This window comes from Suricata suricatta, chromosome 9 (assembly GCF_006229205.1).
Source record: "Suricata suricatta isolate VVHF042 chromosome 9, meerkat_22Aug2017_6uvM2_HiC, whole genome shotgun sequence".
Classification (NCBI taxonomy): domain Eukaryota; kingdom Metazoa; phylum Chordata; class Mammalia; order Carnivora; family Herpestidae; genus Suricata; species Suricata suricatta.
The window spans coordinates 25,558,237-25,578,885 of NC_043708.1; positions in this window are offsets into that span (position 1 = coordinate 25,558,237).

Sequence of the window (20,649 nt, forward strand, 5' to 3'; positions counted from 1 at the left end):
TTAGGGAATTCTGGGGGTGGTAAGAAAGGTCTTACTGAAAGGGGGGCATCTGACCAGTGACTCGAAGGAAGGGAAGGAAGGGAGGGAACATTTTAGCAAGGATGGGAGGTGTGAGTGTTTGGTGTGCCAGAGGAGCAGCAAGGAAGCAGGGAGTGGCAGAACATGATGTCAGCAGGTATCAGCGCGAGGTCATGTAGGGCCTTGAAGGCCACTCTGAAGGTTGGGGCTCTTATTCTGAAAGAAATGGAGAGTCTCAGGAATATCACCTTCCCACCTCCACTCTGTGATTCTCTACCTCGGCCACGATTAGTTTCCCTCATAGCATGTACCAAGTTTTGTAATCATTTTACTAGTTTATTTACTTTGGTTTTTTTTCCTGTTTCCCTCATTAAAGCTCCATTTATGAATTTAATTCAACAAATGTTTATTGAGCACCTACCATATACCAGGCAATGTTCTGAGTACCGGAGACACCGTAAATACTTTGACCCTTTCCCTGACCCAGATGATGAGTCAGTTTGCTTTTGCTACCTAGGAAGCCACTGTTGGAGGTTTTAAAGCAGGGGAGTGATGAGCCCTAACTTGGGTAGAGACCTTTGCTACTCCTCTAACACACCAAACAAGATCTTTCTGGATGTTGTGAGATTTTACTGTAGGGGAGCAAAGCGGAAGTAGGGAGACCAGTCAGGATCACGGCATTGGATTATTATTATTATTATTGCAATAGTCCAAGTAAAAGGTGTTGGTGGCGGTAAAGCAGTGATAGAGGTGTTAGGAAGGGAGCCGTGGAGAAACCAATGCCTGTGGCTTTCTAGTTTACAGTCACAGGCTCAGGGCCCACAGGGGCCTAATCAATAGTTGTCAAGTGAGTAACGTATGAATGAATTCCCTTAGGCCTTTGCTCATACTTGGGGCACTTTTCATGACCTGTATCATCCTAGATCTTTTCTAACCCCTAGTGTAGAGAAAGCTCTAGAAGGATAAAAATTGTCATATTTATGTTTTATTCAGTGTAATGTAACATTTATTAATACTATTATGCAGCAGGAGTCATAAATAGGAATAACACAGAGGCCCAGCCCTCACAGAGAGAACGGGAAGCAGTCAGCCACACAGGTTATTATAAGTGTTATAATGTTCAGATGAAGTTCTTTGCTCTTTGAACATTCTATCATTCAATAGTAAATACTTGTTGAATGAATGATTGCTTGATTCTGTGGTTTCAAATCAATATACTGAGTTAATGTTTAATGGAGACTATATAGAAGAAAAAACTGGAAAATAGTTGTACATGGAAAGATGGTCTCTTTCAATAGTATGGATTATAACTTATTTTTACACATTTAAGATTAAAGAAGAGACACTTGGGGCATCTGGGTGGCTCAGTCATGATCTCACGGTTCACGGGTTTGAGCCCCGCATCGGGCTCTGTGCTGACAGTTAGCTCAGAGCCTGGAGCCTGCTTCAGATTCTGTGTCTACCTCTCTCTCTGACCCTCCCCTGCTCGCGCTGCCTCTCTCTGTCTCCCTCTGTCTCTCAAAAATAAATAAAAAACATTAAAAAAAATTTAAAGAAGAGACACTTGTGTATCCACAAGCTTAAGAAAAAATTATGAATAGAGCTGAAGTTCCCTGTATATCCCTTCCTAACCTCATTCCCTCCCCACCCTGGTGACCATTTTCCAGAATACGGTTTTAATATTCCCATACATCTCTCTATACTTGGACCATATCTGTACATACACCTGAAGCAATACGTAGTGTTGCATGCGTGATTCTAAGCTTTTTTTTATATTGTCAATATTTTTACATTTAATTTTTTTTTACATTTATTTATTATTGAGAGACAGAGATAGAGTGAGAACAGAGGAGGGGCAGAGAGAGAAGGAGACACAGAATCCGAAGCAGGCTCCAGGCTCTGAGCTGTCAGCACAGAGCCTGATGTGGGGCTCGAACCCACAAACCATGAGGTGGTGATCTGAGCTGAAGTCGGACGTGCAACTGACTGAGCACGCCGGTGCCCCTTAATTTTTGTTTTTTATTACATGGTATCTGAAAGACCATGGCAAGGCTTGGGATAAAGGCATCCCCAGAGATTATTCTGGAAAACTCCATAAAGCTACCAAGTAACAGCTGTACCACAGCCAGCTTCAGCTCAGTCAACACCAGCTCAAAGCCTCAGGACAATGCTAGGGTAGCATCTACTAGACAGTTAAATCTCATCTGCTGACAACTAACACTGTCTGGGACAGTCGTGGGCTCATGCGTGGTACAATTTAGAAAACAGCGCCACCTCTTGGTAGGCAATCTCAGGCCAAAGAACATGGACTGGCGAGCCCCTATTTGACTTGCAAGGTTGGGGCTCTTGAATAGTGAACAGTTTGCACAACTGTGCCCTGCCCGCCTTACTATATAGCACTTACTATGTGCCCAGACACATAAATGGACTCCTTTAATTCTCACAAAAGTCATAGGAGGTAATATTTCCTCCCATTTTCTGGATGTGAAATCCTGAGGCACAGAGAAGTTAAGTAACTTTTTGCAAGGTCACACATGGCAGCTGACTTCCCCAGCATGATCAATCTGAGAGAGAGAGAGAGAAGGAGAGAGAGAGGAGGAGGAGGATATGGCAGTGACATTTTTTGACTCACTCTCCCAAAGCTGAGACTTCAGTGGAAGTGAGACTCCTAAGTCCAGCACGCGCCCAAGAGGGGAGGCCAAGGAGCCTCCAGCTCTTGAAGGGAGGAATATTCAAGAACCTGCAGACATTTCTGAAAACCACCACACTTCCCACACTGCTCTCTGAGGGGACGGTTAGCCAGATGCAAGCAGTCTGCTGTGGGACCAGGCGGGAGTCAAGGGGCAGGGCTTGCTCCTAGCCCTGTATCCAAGTCCCTTTATGGCTCTAGGAAGGCCCCTTTCCCTTCCCCAGGTGTGAAGCTGGTGGCAGGGAACCGAAGAGAGGAGGAAGGGCTGGAGGCGACTTTGCGAACCTAAGTTTAGCAAAGGAAAAACCCCCACCTCATTAGCTCATGACCGGCTCTTCTCCGGTCGAGAGCCATAGACCCTGTGGCCAGGCTGGCCTATGAACCCAGCTCTCCACTTATCAGCAGCTGACCTTAAGGTTAAGTTACTTAACCTGTCTGTGCCTCGATTTCCATCTATAAAATGGGAGGATGTAACATTCCCAATCTCATAGGGTTATTACAAGGAATGAAATAAATTCAAATCTGTCAAGTTCTTAGGAAGGCACCACAATTTGAGTCTTGGTGAAACAAACAAACTTGTGCTGCTCCAACTAAACCTGACCCGCGGAAAGCCTTGGAGAGGGCTGCTTTCGGGAGGACATTGCAATGATTTCTGACCAAGGATGATGCACGTGACAGCCTGGATGGCATGGCATCCACCGGTCAGAACGGATCCCGGCCGCTGCTGCCCTGAGCAAATATAACCTTTGCGGTGCTGGATGGAGGGAGGCTGGAAAGAGGGTAGTCCTGAAGGAGGAGGGGAAAGGGGAAGTGGGGGGAGGGAGAGCTCTAAGAATTCAGGGCAGCAGCTATTTGCCAACTTTTAACAACTGTGGTCACAGTGCCAGTGCCTGTCAGATTAGCCTTGTTTCAAATGAGCAGGTTGCGTTGTACGTAAAAGTGAAAATAGGCGGTGCTGAGTGCCACAAACTTGCTGTGTCCCCCTCAGTTCAGTTCTCCTATCCCTTTGGGCTTCCCAGTGCCAGGACAAACATACACAGCTGACCTGGGTTTGAACTGCATGAATCCACTTTTATACAGTTTTGGGATACAGTAATAGCACTGCAAATATATTTCCTCTTCCTTATGATCTGTCATTTTTTAAATTATTTTTTTAAAGTTTTAATGTTGATTTGTTTTTGAGAGAGAGAGAGACAGAGCACAAGTAGGGGAGAGGCAGAGAGAGAGGGAGACAGAATCTGAAGCAGGCTCCGGGCTCCGAGCTGTCAGCACAGAGCCCGACACCAGGCTTGAACTCACGAACCGTGAGATCATGACCTGAGCCAAAGTCAGACACTTAACCAACTCAGCCACCCGGGTGCCACTTGCTTACAACCTTTTAAATAACACTTTCTTTTCTCTAGCTTACTTTATTGCAAGAATATGGTAGATGTAATGTAACAAAATGGGTGTTAATAGACAGTTTATCCATAAGGCTTCTGGTCAACAGATGGATGCTATTAGTGGTTAAGTTTCGGGCGAGTCAGAAGTTATATGTGGATTTTTGACTGGGCAGGAAGGCAGCGCCCTTAACCCCAAAGTTATTCAAGGGTCAACTCAACTTCAGTCCAACACCTGCTGACTCAGCTCATGTCCAAGACCTTGAGACCTAAGTGCCCCGTGCTTTACCAGAGCAGGCGGGCTGTGACCAAATCATAAAGGAAATGGGTTGAAACGAAGGATCGAAGCAGGACAGAAACCTCCTGAGTGTCCGTGGGGCGCCTCCCCTGCAGGGCCGGGGGCTGCCTGTAGAACTAGGTACTTTTCCATCAGGAGAGTCATTTCAGAAGTCGGGCTTCCCTCCCTGGAAGGAGGTGCAAAATCTCCCAAGGCCAAAAAGAAGGAAGGAAACACTCGCTGGGGACCTACCCTCAGATATTCTGATCTAACTGGTCTGAGCCTGGGTATTTTTAAAAAGCTCCCCGAGGGTGTTCTGACAGGCAGCTTTCTGAGCCGGGGGAATCTGGGAGCATATTTCTGCGGGAGTGTTCACTCTCTGGGTGGCCCCGGACTATCCAGGCACCGGCCAGATTCCAGCGCCCTGAAGTTACGTGGCTCCAAATCTGTTCTCATCACCTGCTTTGAGCTGGTACTTAACCTGTTTAAGTCAACCCCCAGAGGCTAGTCCACCAAGGCGTGCAGTGCAAGACCGGGGGCCATGAGGGGGCCCCCGGGTCAGGAAGCGTTAGCAGCCCTGCCCCACCCTGGCTACATTTTGTCCCTGTGCCTTTCCCGCTGAGAGGCAATTCGCTCTGCGAAGCTGTTTTGCTCTACGTCCCCCCAACAGCCCACTCTCTAGCTAGTGAAGACTAACCGCTAGGGGAGGAAAGAAAAGAATCTCTGGAGAGTGCAGGCAAAGGTCCCCAGGCTCCCCAAGGGCCCCCCAGGGAGGTGGCTTGTGGCTGGGGGAGGAGTGGGAGGCCTTTCCCGTCAGCTGCTGCCCACCCCTCAGGCTGCCCCCTACCCAGGTCACACCCCCCAGGTTATCCCCGCTCTAGACTGTGAATGCATTAATACTAAACCCACTCTTCCCGCCCCCGGCTCCATCAGATGCCATTTTGAGGGCCAGTTGGTAGATGTGTCACCTTTGAAATCCGAAGAGTTGACTGTCACTTTTATTTATTTGACTTAAATAATAAAAATCCCCTGCTGTCTTAATTTTTTTTTTTGCACTGTACAGTACATCTTTACTGCTTACAAGAGGGCTAAAGGGGATTTTTCTCGAAGTTTCCCAAACATGTAGGGAAAACGTTTACCTGAGGGCAGAGCTCTCCAACAGAGGGCCCAGGGCGGGTGGCCAGGTGAAGGCAGGGAAATTCCCCAAGGCACGCCCTATAGTCCAAACCTCTCCAGCTTCGAGCCCAGATAAGAACTCCTAGAAGCTTTTGAGGCGGGTGTGGCCGCCCTGCTCCCAGTGGCCAGAGAAACTACGTTTCTCAACTTGAGCACTTTGGACAGATGATTCCTTGTTGTGTGTTGTGGGGTGCTTAGGAGCCTCTCTGGTCTCTACTCAGCAGATGCCAGTAAACCCCCCACACTTGTGAAAATCACAAATGTTTCCAGACCTGACCAGATGTCCTCTGGGGAGGGGGCTGACATTGCCCCAGATGAGAACCATCAAGGTGAAGAGCAAGGACCCAAAAGCAATGGTTCTCGTTCCACCAACTTTAGCCTGTGGGTGCGGCCATGCTGACAGCAGGACCACTGGTTGCTTCTGGCACATTCCCCTCTTCTCGGCTTCCTTGAGATGGGAGGGAGCAACGCCTCTCAGAAGTTGAGAGTCCACTCCAGTTTTTAGTTTTCCTCCAGTTTAAAAGCAAACATCTGGGGCGCCTGGGTGGTTCAGTCAGTTAAGCGTCCTCCGACTTCGGCTCAGGTCAGATCTGACGGTTCGTGGGTTCTAGCCCCGCATTGGGTTCTGTGCTGACAGATAGCTCAGAGCCTAGAGCCTGTCTTCCGATTCTGTGTCTCCCTCTCTCTCTTACCCTCCCCTGCTCACACTGTCTCTCTCTTTCAAAAATAAATAAATAAAACATTAAAAAACATTTTTAAAAAAGCAAAGATCTATACAAATGAGGTAACAAAAATTACGATATATTTAAAAAGCAATGCACTTGTGCTAGAGACAGGTAGTCCTGGGATTTTTACAGTTGTTAATTCGTGGCTCGATGGAGGTGGTGCTGTCAGGCAGTGGGAAGGAATCCTCCCTTGTCTGCTGCCTAACTGAGAGTCTCTGACTGGATATATGACCTCATTTGGAGATAAGATGCAGTGGGAATGGGAGGCCTGAACCAAATCACTTCCAGGCACCTCTTCCTCACCCACCCAACCCTGAGAGGATGTGGAGAGAGCTGTGGTCAGGGAAGGAGGTGAGAAAAAGGGAAATGGCTTCTTAGCTTTAGGGTTGAATATGAAACTGAACGTTCTGGCCACTTAGTAACATGATCTTGGGCAGAGCCCTTAAACTCTGTGCCTCAGGTTCCTCACCTCTGAATGGGGATTACAGTGCCCACCTCGTGGTATTGGACATGTTGAAAATGCTCAGCCTCTGTGCCTAGTAAGCAACAGTGCCTATGGCCATTACTGCCATTCATTTCAGTCAGACGCAAATAAACCCGGGCCTATCCCAGTACTGTCTCATCCAAAAGGCACACTGAGAAGAGGGACTCACATCACATACCAACCTTCTGAGAATCCTCTTGACGTTTTTTTCCCCAAAGCCACCCTCCTCATTGTTATTGTTTCGGCCTACCTTTTTCTTCTGAGGGCTTTCTCTGCTCTTGCTTCCCGGGCCCTGCAGCCGGGCACCCCTGACCACCCCACTCCTGCTGGGTACCCCCGGTCTCTGCCTCCTAGTCAGGTGTCCTCTGTTCCTCAGCTGGACATCTCCAGGCCAGGTTAGTATCGCTCACCGTTTCTTGCCGTTGGCTTCCTCTCCACCGTCTCCTGCAAAGCGCAACTTCTTTTCTATGCACCTGTCGTTGGGCATTTGAGCTGTCTGCAGATTTCGACTATTATAAATAAAGTGGCTATGCATATTCATATATAAATCTTTTGGGGGACATATGTTTTCATTTCTCTTGGGTAGATACCTAGAAGAAAATACCTGTAACCTTCCTGTCGTCATTTATTAGATACAGTAGCTTTTACGTAGATTCTTCAGGATTTTCTCAGATGATTACGTCGTCTGTGAATGGAGACAGCTTTATTCCTTCCCTTCCGACACCTTTGACTTTTTTCCCCTGCTCTTTGCATTTCTCTTTTTGTATGGTGCAATACGGAATAAAGGCATTGAGATTAAACATCCTTGCCTTGTTTCTGATCTTAAGGGATAAGCATTCGGTCTTCTATTGTTAATCTTGTGTAAGCTACAGGTTTATTTTTATAGGTTCTGTTTTATCAGGTTGAGGAAATTCCCCTCTATTTCTGGATTGCTGATGCCTTCATCTCGAATGTGTCTTGAATTTTGTCAAATACCTTTTCTGAATTTATTGATAGAATTTCATGGTTTCCCCCTTTATTCCATGATAGAGGAAAGACATTGATTGATTCTTGAATGTTAAACCAACTTTGCATTCCGAGGATACACTCTACTTGCTCATACTTCTGAGCATAGTTTTTAATTGAGATATAATTCACATACCAAGAAATTTACATTTTTAAAATGCTCAGTAGAATGAGTTTTAGTCATTCACAGAGCTGTGCGACTACCGCTACTATCTAATTTCAGAACATTCTTCTTGCCCCCAAAAGAAACTCAGCACCTGTTACCAGCTACTCTATTCTCTTCTTCCCCCAGCCCCTTAGCATTTCAAATAAATGGAATTATGCAGTATGTGGCCTTTTGTGACTGGCTTCTTTCACTTGACGTAATGTTTTCTATGTCATAGCACATGTCAGAACTTCTTTTCTTTTGATAATCCAACAATATTTGATTGTGTAGACATACTACGTTTTGTTTGTCCATTTGCCAGTTGATGGGCGTATCATTTCTACATTTTGCCTTTTATGCATAATGCTGCTCCAAACACTTGTGTACACGTTTTTGCATGGACAAATATTTTCAATTCTCTTGGGCATACAACTAGGAATGGCATTGCTGGGTCCCATGGTCACTCTATGTTTAACTTTTGAGAAACTACCAGACAGGTTTCCAAAGCAGCTGCTTCATTTTACATTCCCCAGCCTTCTGTGAAGATATCTAGCTCTCCACATCTTCATTAACATTTGTTACCCAACTTTTTGGTTACAGTTATCCTACTGGGTGTGAAGTGGCATCTCGTTGTGGTTTTGACTTGCATTTGCCCATGACTAACGATGTGGAGCATCTTTTCATGTGCTTGTTGGCCATTCATACATCTTCGGAGAAATGTCTATCCTAGCCCTTTGCTCTTGTAAACATTGACTTTTTATTGTTGAATTGTGAGTTTTTATATTCCAGATACTGGATTGTTAGTAGATATATTATTTACAAATATTTTCTGTGGGTTGCCTTTTACTTTCTTTTTTTTTAAATTTATGCTATATTCTGTTACAAATTTTGGGTATGGGGTATTTTACCTGATTGATGTAGTATAATCAGGACTGGCTTTTTAATGAGGTTTTTGGGATGTTGAACATGGTATAGTCATTTTATGATAGCTGGGACAGGACAAGATTTTGGAATAACTTGGAATGAGTGGTTTTAATCACAAATCTGTAGAGAGATGAATTGAACTCTTCTGCCAAGTTTAATTTTTTATTTTATTTTATTTTTTCAGAGAGAGAGAGAGAGTGTGAGCAGGAGAGGAGCAGAGAGAAAGGGAGACACAGAATATGAAGCAGGCTCCAAGCTCCAAGCTATAGGCACAGACCCTGATGTGGGGCTCAAACTCACAAACCGTGAGATCATAATCTGAGCTGAAGTCGGACACTTAACTGACTGAGCCCTCCAGGCGCCCCCAAGTTTAATTATAACTACTGCTGTGCTCTAGCTAAAATTAGTTAAACCTGAGCTTGATGATTTATACTTTTTGTTGCAATCTCTTTCACTTTTTTTAATATTCTTTTAAACAAAAACATTTTAATTATAATGAAATCCAAGTTATATATTTTTTCCTTTGGTTGCTTTTTGCCTTTGGTGTTGTATCTAAGAAACAATTGCCAAAATCAAAGTCACAAAGATTTACACGTACATTTTCTTCTAAGAGTTTTGTAGTTTTAAATCTTGTATTTAGGTTTTTGATCCATCTTGAGTTAATTTTTGTATGGTATGTGATAGGAATCCAAACATTCTTTTGCATGTGAATATCCAATTACTCTAGGACCATTTTTTGAGGAGATTTTTCTTTCTTCATTGAGTGGTTTTGGCACCTTTGCCAATAATCAATTAACTGTAAATATAAGGGTTTGTTTCTGGACTCTAAAATCTCTTCTATTGATTTATGTGTCTATCTTTATGCCAGTACCACCCTGTCTTGTATTAAGTTTTGAAATTGGGAAGTATGAGTCTCCAATTTTATTATATTTTTCAAGATTTTTTTTTTTTTTGAGAGAGAGAGAAAAGGTGTAAGTGAGAGAGGGACAGAAAGAGAAAGAATCCTGGGGGAGGGGGAGGAAACGAGAGAGAGAGAGAGAGAGAGAGAGAGAGAGAGAGAGAGACAGAGAGAGAGAGACAGAGAGAGAGAGACAGAGAGACAGAGAGAGACAGAGAGACAGAGAGACAGAGAGACAGAGAAGCAGGGCCCACCCAAAGTGGGGCTTGAGTTTTACCCAAAGCCGAGGTCGTGCTCACCCAAAGTGAGGCTTAAGTTCACCCAATGTGGGACTCAAACTCACAAACCATGAGATCATTACCTCAGCTGAAGTCAGATGCTTAATGACTGAGCTGCCAAGGTGCCTATTTTTTCATGATTTTTTAGGCTATTCTAGAACTCTTGTTGAGTTTTAGGACAAGCTTGTCAATTTCTGTAAAAAATGCAGCTGGAAAATTATATGGATTGCATCAAATCTGCAGATCAATTTGGAAAGCGTTGGTCTCTTAACAATATTAAGTCTTCCAATCCATGAACATGGATGTCTTTTCACTTATCTGGGCCTTCTTTAATATCTTTCTGTGATTTTATAGTTTTTAATGTCTGAGGTTTACACTTTTTTGATTAAATTTAGTTAAATGAAAGTATTTTCTTCTTGGGATGCCTGGGTGGCTCAGTTGATTGAGCATCCAACTTCAGCTCAGGCCATGATCTCACAGTTTGTGGGGTTCAAGCCCCATGTCAGGGTCTGTACTGACAGCTCAGAGCCTGGAGCCTGCCTTGGATTCTGTGTTTTTCTCTCTCTCTGTCCCTCTCCCACTCACACACACACTCTCTCTCTCTCAAAAATACATAAACATTTTTAAAAAGTATTTTATTCTTTTTGATGCTGCTATAAATAGAATTGTTTTCTCTATCTTATTTTTGGACCATTCATTGCTAGTATATAGCAATATAGTTGATTTTTGTATATTGATCCTTTTTCTGCAACCCTGTTGAACTTATTAGCTCTAACAATTGTGTGTGTTTTTCCTTATTTCTTAGGATTTTCTCTATATAAGATCATGTCATCTATAGATAGAGATACTTTACTTTTTTTCTTTCTAATCTGGATGTTCTTTATTTCTTATTCTTGCCTAAATTCTCTGGTTAAAAATTCCAGTACAATGTTGAATAGAAGTTCTGAGAGTGGATATCCTTTTTTTGTTCTTGATCTTAGCGGGAACCTTCTGGTCAGGCTTTCACTATTACGCATAATGTTAGCTGTGGGTTTCTCATGGACGTTCTTTCTTATGTTGAGGAAGTTCTCTTTTACTTCAGGTTTGTTGAGGTTATCATGAAAAGCTGCTAGATTTATCAAATGCTTTTTCTTCATCTATTATTATCATTCATCTCCATCCATCTCCTATTATTTAAAAAAATGTTTAAGTTTATTTATTATTTTTGAGAAAGAGACAGAGTGCAAGTGGGGGAGTTGCTGAGAGAGGGAGAGAGACACAGAATCTGAAGCAGGCTCCAGGCTCTGAGCAGTCAGCACAAAACCCCATGGGAGGCTTAAACTCACAAACCATGAGATCAGGACCTGAGCTGAGGTCAGATGCTTAACCGACTGAGCCACCTATTAATGTGATGTATTACATTGATTAATTTTTATATGTTGAACTAATTTTGTATTCCTGAGATAAATTCCACCTACTCATGATGTACAATCCTTTTATATGCTGTTGGATCCAATTTGCTAGTATTTTGTTGAAGATTTTTGCATCTATATTCATATGGGATAGTGGTCTTTAGTTTTCTTTTCTTACAATTTATTTCTCTAGCTTAGGGATCAGGATAGTATAACCTCATAGAATGAGTTGAGAAGTATTCTCTTTTCTAATTTTTTGGAAGAATTTGAGAAAGATTCACATTAATTATTCTTTAAACATTTGGTAGAATTCATCAGTGAAATCATTTGGTCCTAGGTTTTCCTTTGTGGCAAGTTCTTGACTAGTAATTCAGTCTCTTTATTTGCTTTCAGTCTATTTAGATTTTCACTTTCCTCTTGACTAAGTCTCAGTAGTTTGTATCTTTCTAGGAATTTTTCCATTTTACCTAGGTTATCCAATTTGTTTGCATATAGTTGTTCATAATATTTTTTATAGTCCTAGTCCTTTTTATTTCTGTAGGAGCAAAAGTATGTCCCTCTCTCATTTCTGATTTTAGTAATTTGAGTCTTCTCTCTCTCTCTTTTTTTCAGACTAGCTAAAAGTTTTTCAACTATGTTGACCTTTTCAAAGGACCAACTTTCAGTTTCATTGACTTTTTCTATTTTTTTTCTATTCTCTATTTCATTTAAGTCTGCTGTAATTATTTTTATTCCTTTCCTTCTGCTTCCTTCAGGTAAGTTTGCTCTCCTTTTTTCTAGTATCTTAAAAATGGAGGTTTAGGCTATTGATTTGAGATCTTTCCTCTTTTGCAATATAGGCAGGTACAACTATAAATTTCCCTCTAGGTATGGCTTTAGATGCATCTTATAAGTTTTGGTTTGTTATGTTTTTGTTTTCATTCACCTGAGAGTATTTTCTAATTTTCCTTGTGACTTCTTCAATACATTGGTAATTAAGGAGTACATTATTTAGTATCCACATGTTTGTGAATTTCCTAAAAATTTTTTTCTGTTACTGATTTCTAATTTCATTGCATTGTAGCTGGAGAACACATTTCGTATGATTTCTCTCTTTACAATTTACTGAGACTTGGTTTATGGCTCAACAAATGGTCTCTTCTGGAAAGCGTTCCATGATGCACTTAAGAAGAATGTGTGTTCTATGGAATTTTCTTGGGTGAAATGTTCTATTGATGTCTGGTTTATTGCTTTAGAGTGTTTGAGTTTTCTATTTTTTCCTTAATGTTATGTCTAGTTGCTCTATCTATTAGTGAAAGTATAGTCTTGGAGTCTTCAGCTATTATTTTTGAACTGTCTATTTCTCCCTTCAATTCTGTTAGTTTTGGCTTCCTGTATTTTCAGGACTTTGTCATTAATGTATAAATGTCTATAATTATGTCTTTTTGATGGACTGGCTCTTTTGTTATCATAAAATGTCCTTAGCCACAATAGTGATAGTTTCCCTTAAGTCTATTTTGTCTGATATTACTGTAGCCATCCATCTTTCTTTTAGCTACTATTTGCATAGTATATGTTTTATGATCCTATTATATTCACCTTTTTTTCGTCTTTGAATCTAGTGTGTTTCTTATAGATAGCATGTGGTTGATTCTATATTTTTAAAATCCATTTTGCCAATCACCACCTTTTGACTGGAATGTTGAATTCATTCAAATTTAATGGAATTTCCAATAAGGTAGGATTTATGTCTGCCATTTTGCTACTTGTTTTCTACATGCCTGATGTCTTTTCTTATGCCTCTATTTCTTCATTACTTCCTACTCTTGTTTTAAATAGATACTTCCTACTGTACAATTTTAATTTCCTTATTTTCTTTTTATAATACGTTTTGAATTATTTCCTTAGTAGCTGCCCTGAAGATTACGATTAACATTTTATGGGAACCTAGTCTGAGTTAATAGAAACTTTTTCTTTTAAGTTTTATTTATTTATTTTTGAGAGTGACAGAGACAGTGTGAGCGGGGGAGAGGTAAAGAGAGAGAGAGAGAGAGAGAGAGAGAGAGAGAGAATCCCAAGCAGGCTTTGCATAGCGAGCACAGAGCCTGATGCAGGGATCGAACCCATGAAACCATGAGATCACGACCTAAGCTGAAACCAAGAGTCAGATGCCCAACCAACTGAGCCACCCAAGGCGCCCCTGGGTTAATACAAACTCAATTGCAATAATATACAAATAAAGATTTTCCTATAAACTCCATTCCTCTCTACTTTGTGCTAAAATTGTCATACAAACTACTACTTTATACATTATATGTCTATCAACACAGATTTACAATTATTGCCTTATGCAGTTAATTTTTAAATAGGATTGGAGACAAAAGTGATATAAACAAAATACACATTTATAGTCTCTTTTTACCTCTAGAGTTATCATTTCCAGTTCTCTTTATTTCTTCATATGGACTCAAGTTGTCATCTCACATTCTTTCATTTCTACCTGAATGACTCCGTTTAGTATTTCTTGTGGGGTAAGTCTGCTAGTAATAAATTTTCTCAGTTTTTGTTTATCTGGGAATGTATTAAGTTCTCTTTTATTTTTTTAACATCGTCTTAAGAAAAACTCTTTTTTTTTTCTGAGATAAAAGCTAATGTCTCTTGTAGATATGTAGTATGGGATATTCGGCATTCTCCAGTGAAGCAGAACCAATAGGAGGTGTGTGTGTGTGTGTGTGTGTGTGTGTGTGTGTGTGTGTGTGTAGAGAAAGAAAGAAAGAGAGTGGGAGAAAGAGGGGGAAATTTATTATAAGAAATTGGCTCAACAAGTTCCAAGACTGCAGTGGGCAAGTTGCAGACCCGACAGAGCGGTTGTGTGGACCCAATCCAAGTTGGAAGGCCGGAGAGACCGGAGAACCAACAGTGCAGTTCCAGTCCAAAGGCAATAAGTAAACGTGAGACCCAGGAAGAACTGATATTTCAATTTGAGTCTGAAGGCAAGAGAAAACAGCATCCTAGCTTGTGAACAAGAGGAATCGCCTCATATCTGGGAGACTGTTGCCCTTTTTGTTTTATTCAGGCCTTCACTTGATTGGATGAAGCCCACCACATTATAGCAGTGTCAGGACTTTGTAAAATTAGCATTTGGGAACTGAAACTTGGGGTATGGAATGTGAGCCCTGGTTTGACAAATGGCCATAAGAGAAACTGAAATAGAAAAATTTATTACTCACAGGTAATACACTTGTGGAGGAAATACACTGTACACTTCAAGGGGTCACACTGGTGGGAGGTCAAGACAGGGTGTAAGCAGACTGGGTGATAGGGCCTATGGCATATGCCTTTGTTAGAGTCTGGGGGTAAAGTATTTTAGGATTCCCTGAAGGAAGCCAGATTGGTCAATTTAAACCAAGAAGAGCAGGGCTTGGGTAAGACCCTTGGGGGTCTTATCTAAGGAATACATTAGGGGAGGACCCTGGGAGGTGGTAGGAGGGCTGTTGGTGACAAACACTGTTGGGGGAGTGACATCAGAACTTAGCTTTGCTTGTGACTCTGTGGGCTGTTATCCAGGGCATGTGCTTGTGTGACGGGCTAGTGTTGGCTTCAAGCCCCCACAGCCTGCTTGGCCAAACATAATGGGAGCCAGATCAGCAATACCATGAAGTGATTTAGCTAAACTCTCAACAGGAGGGGAATCTGCTTTAAGTCTATCGATTTAAATGTTAAACTCCTCAGAGCTTGGAGCCTGCTTAAGATTCTGTCTCCATCTCTCTCTGCTCCTCCTCCACTCATGCTCTGTCTCTCTCAAAAATAAAAATAAATAAGCTGTAAAAAAAAAAGGTGGGGGGCACCTGTGTGGCTCAGTCAGTCAAGCGTCCAGCTTCAGCAAAGGTCATGATCTCACGTTCGTGGGTTTGAGCCCCACGTCGGGCTCTGTGGTGACAGCTCAGAGCCTGAAGCCTGCTTCAGATTCTGTGTCTCCCTCTCGATCTGACCCTCACCTGCTCACACTGCCTCTCCTTCTCTCTCTCAAATAAATAAAACATTAAAAAACAAAACAAAAAAAAATGTTAAACTCCTCCAGAAACACCCTAACAAAAACACGCAGAATAATGTTTGGCCCACCATCTGGGCCCCTCAGGGCCTAATCAAGTTGATACACAAAATTAACCCTCATAGCAACATGCAATAGAATATTAAAGAGTTGAACAACAAGACTATACAAAGAGGCGAGGCTGCAAAGATTGTCCTGCTCTCCGGCTGGGAGAGCCACCAAACACCCCCTTCTTCCTCCATCCCCAGTGACAGGACAGCAAAGAAGTGCCGTAAAGAGTCGATTCATAGCAAAACTGATCATGGAAGGAGAAGACATTGGAGACCAGAGGCTCTGATGTATTTCTGGAAGACTGAAAAACAAGGTTGGAAATGGACCTTCTTTAGCTGCTGAGCACAAATCCAATTTAGCACATGAAAGGGGACTGACCAGAGAGACAATGGTACAAACGAACACTGTGCCCTCATGACAAATAATGTTACAAAGGAGTGTTTAACAAAAAAATGAATGACGAAGATGCTTGCAACATTTAAAATCAAAAGCGGGTTGAAAAAAACGTTATGTTTAGCATGTTCCTATTGCTTTTAAGAAAATACATACATATATGTGTTTAATCAGGAGACTGTACACTGTTAACAACGTTAACAATGACTATCTCACTATTTTCTCAGGCAAACACGTATCCTGTAATGATAATAAAAGTGACTTTCAAGATTACATACCTACAAGAGACTGAAATTTTAGAACATCTCCATGCATTTCTGAGACTGTGGCTGTTGTGGGGGGAAATGGTAATAAATGAACAGAAGGGTGGTTTGCGTAGCTCAACAAAATGGATGAAGCCACACAAGATTGGCCACCCTCCTCTTCGTGAGCCTCAGGCGTACATTTGTCAAGTTTCCCAATTCCTGCCACATAAAACTCTCTCATCACTCTGGTTCCTCAGTGAACAGAATGTGATTTGTCTTAACTTTTGGATATACATGTTCCCTTATTGTCCCTGTTCCCTGGGATCTTCCAACTTTCCTGTAATCTCATCTCCCCACGGTGGTAATGATCCTCAAGAACCTAGGTGACAAGGTTAATGGCCAGGCCCATGTAGCTTCTTACTAAGTGCCTGTCAGGGAAGGAAGGAGTCGTCTTCCTTGTAAGTCATTCCTTTAAATAGAGAGGAATTCACATAAATGAGATATCGCTCATGAGTATATTGTAAACCGAATCTGAACTAACTGTGGAATTAATTTAGGAGACATTTGATTTGAAGTACTTCTCTGGAAGTAGGTGGCATGGACTATATAAACCCCTGTATCTAAGAGGATACAAGATTCTTAGTCTTCTCTCTTTCTCCTGGTCAGTGTAGCTGCCTTGAATCCATGGAGACACATGGTAGGATTAGGGGTAGGGGCTGAGAAGACAGAAGTAGGAGTGGGTTTTCCAATTTTATGATTATTATCTAAAGATTACTTTTAAAACTACATCAGACCTCTGATTTAAGATGGACTGAGCTTATGTGCCTGACAGGAAAATCCCACTGAAATGACTTGCAAATAAATGACTCCTATACTGTGAGCAAGAGAAACTGTGAAAAGGACAAACCAAGAAATACAGATTTAATTAAATTGCCTGAAGTGATCAAAATTATCAATAAGCTTTAGCCTATTGTAAAAATACAAGTAAAATAGGGGAGGGATGAGGTGAAATATAACTAAATTGAATCCTCGATATTCAGAGTGGGAGGGGTCTTTAAATAATATCTAAAGGAGGTAAGTCGAGAAAGAGAAGTACAAACGCATTTTAGGATTCTGGATAGAACCACCTTGAAGTGATTTTAAACATTTCCTTCTAGAGAGTAGGTCTAGAGACATAGGCCTGGAGATGCAGAAAACTTTCACATTTTCTTGATCATTTTTATAATTGCTTTCAAATTTCATTACCACCTGCATGAGCCATTTTTATAGCAGTTAACAATAGCACCAGCAAAACTCTAGTAATCCTGTGGGGAAAGTTCCTCCTTTTACCTCCATCCAACAGATGAACTGATCTCACGGCTTCTCCTACCTCATTCCTGGTTGGAAGGCCTTGCTAGGGAAGAAAGCAGTGACCAGGCATCCAAGGTGCCCTACTTGTCAGTTAAAACTATGTATATTATATTTAACTTTCTATTTAAGCGGAAAACAAGATGGCGGCTGTCAGGGTGTGGGAAGAGGGGAAGGAGGAGGTGGTTGCTCAGTGGGTATAAAGTTAACGGTTACACAGGATGAATAAGTTCTAGAGATACGCTGTACCACATAGTGCCTATAATTAACAGTACAGTGTTGTTCACTCAGAAACCTGTTGAGGGGGCACTTGACTGGCTCAGTCAGTGGAGCATGTGACTCTTGATCTCAGGGTTACGGGTTCAAGCCCCACGTTGGGTGTAGAGATGACTTAAAAATAAAATCTTTATGAAAAAAAACTTGCTGAGAGGGTATTTCTCATGTTGACTGTTCTTACATGCACACACATGCACACACACACAGAGCTAAAGGACACAGGAGTCCTTTGGAAGTGCTAGATATGTTTATTATATTGATAGTGGTGATAATATCATGGGTGTAATCATGTATCCGAACTCATCAAAATGTGTACATTAATTGCATGCAGTTTTTGTATAACAGTGATACCTCAACGAAGCTATAATTAAACAAATTTTTTTACCATTTAAAATACTCATTTATGTAACCATTTTATGCCCTACAGTTCTGAGTAAATACCATCAGGTCACCCTCTTTTCCTTGGGCTTGTTCTAGTCCTGGCTTGGTGAGCAGAACCCAGGAGAAGAGCAGCGTATAGAAGCATGATGACAGCAGTTAGGGATCCAAAGCCCAGTCCTTGGAGTTTCCTCTGTGGGGTGAGCAGGTGGGATCTGGGGTTGGGAACCCTGAGAATCTGGGGTCTGCACTGATGGGACTCCTAAGTCACAGGCTCGGTTCCTGTCCGTGGAGTGGGGATCCCAGGAGCAGCCCCTCAGGGCTTGCTGGCGGTGTTCAAAGCTATAAAGAACCTAGCACAGGGTGCATGGGGGCCTCTCCACCCACGTCAGCTGTATTGGTGTCATTGTACTGTTGTTTAAAACTCAGGGGGGATGCCCTCTGCAAGCCCTTGTTAGGCATTTCACCCGCGAGGAGCTCAGCCTCAACGACAGAAGGAGGCTCCAGTGCCTCAGAAAGTCCTTACTCTTGGGGCCAGAGGCAAAGACAAGGAAGGAAGACCACAGACTTGGTGAATTCTCCACTTTTCTGTTGACCGCCCTCAAGCTGTGAGCTCCAGGTTTATTTACTTCTTAGAAAAGGAAAAAGAAGAAAGGGCTGTCCCAGAGGTCTGCACATCCAGAAATTCAGGCTGGGAATCACCAGCCACAGGGGTTTCTAGAATTCAAGGCTGAGACAACAGAGCCTGTTGCTCCTGAGGTTTCCCAGTCTGAATCACCCAGCACAGGGACTGTCAGCTGCGGCTGTGACGGCTCAAGTCACAGCTCCACGCTTAGCCAGTTCTGAGGAGGGGATGGTGCCCCAGACTCGGCAGGAGCTCGGGATCACATCTGCAGAGCAGTTCTCCATGTGCATTGTGGGGTGGGGAGAGTAGTATAGAATTTCTCTGTGTATGTTTATTTAAAAAAAAAACTTGAGAAAGAAATGACGCTACAATCATATTTAACATATTAGTATAAGAGCAAGTATCTATTTTGTAAATAAATACACACAGACTACTTTGTAACCACATATGTTGTATATCTATGTTATAAATACACATATGCACTTTTTTGCATGCTCAAAAACATGGAACAGACGGCAGGCACAAAGGGGTTTGGAGAGCACAGCTCTGCAGGTCACTCGTCTTTCTGGCAAGTTCTCTGGCCCAAACCCGGAGACTTCACGCTCCAGCTGCTTCAGCCACTCGTACTTCTCAGAAGCCACCATTGTGTTTCTCGACACTGCTCTTCTATTCTGGCTGTTTCCTCTGGGTTGTCCCTTACCCTGTCTGGCCAGGCCGACTCTCGCTTACTCCGGGGGCCTCCGCTCAGTTGTCAGCCCTGCTAGGAGCCCTTCGGGGACCACGCTGGCCGGCGCATTGCTTTATCGTGACATTTACATCTCGTGGCTGTGAGATTGTATCCCCGTGTCTGTCTCCCTCCCTCCCTGTGAGGCAGGAAGGTCTTGTATCCCCTCCGTTCTGCGGTTCCTGGCACAATGGCTCAGGTGACCCCTGGGGTTTCTCCTCTCCCATTCATGCTGCTGTCGTGAAGACAGCTGACTAAAAATGTTTGCAACAGCGACAGCAACAAAAAGGATTGACATCTTCTCTGAAGCGCCATCCCTTCTGGAGTCTGGGTCGAACTGTGACCAGCAGGCCAAGGGTCTCCCGTCAAGAAAGAGCAGAAAGTTCCCCTTCAACAACACGGCCCATTTCCGGACTGTGGTTCCTCCAGCACAAAGCATAACCAAGGACTTCCCCTAGTGGCTCTGTCAGAGACCTGGCTGAGTGGGCTCCTTCTGCAGAAACTCGATAACATCAGACTATGGTAAGGGTTCCAGGCAACAGACTGTCCTCCTGTGACTGGAGGAGGGGCCTCCAAAAGAGGTGACAGCCTCCTCTGGGCAGGGGCCTCCCCAGGCATGAAGCAGTTGCCTTCTCAGGGTTTCTCTTGGGGTCTTAGGGTTTCTCTTTGCCACTGCCCCTTTGCATCTGCTTCATCTCCCTCCTTCTCTGCATCGGCCTCCTCCACGCCTGCACATGGAGGCTCCCTGTCCTGAGCTAACACCACCTCAGTGTAAACCATCCGAGGAGGCTGAGGAGCCCCTTGAGTCACACTTCCAAATGGCGAGAGAGGCTTCCATGGGTCCCGTTTGAGTCAGGAGCTCACCCCTGTTCCACTCAGCCACCCACAGTGGGTCCGGGATTGGTCTTCTAAACATGGCTGCCGGGGGCCGGATAGTTCTCAGAGATTGTGGCACGGCACACACGCTCTGGGAAGTATCAACCGTAGGAAGTAAAGAAGGAAGCAGAAAGGGAACATCGGCTGAGTTTCTGTTTGGTGCCAAGGGCATCAGCAAATATCTTAAATCAAAGAATCAGATCTCAGAGAGGATGTGAAGAACCGAATCTCATCCACTTCTCCAACTGTCTGTCCTTTGTGCAAGACCCACACCAGGAACTCTGAACTGGGGCAGAAAGTGGAAGAGACAAATGC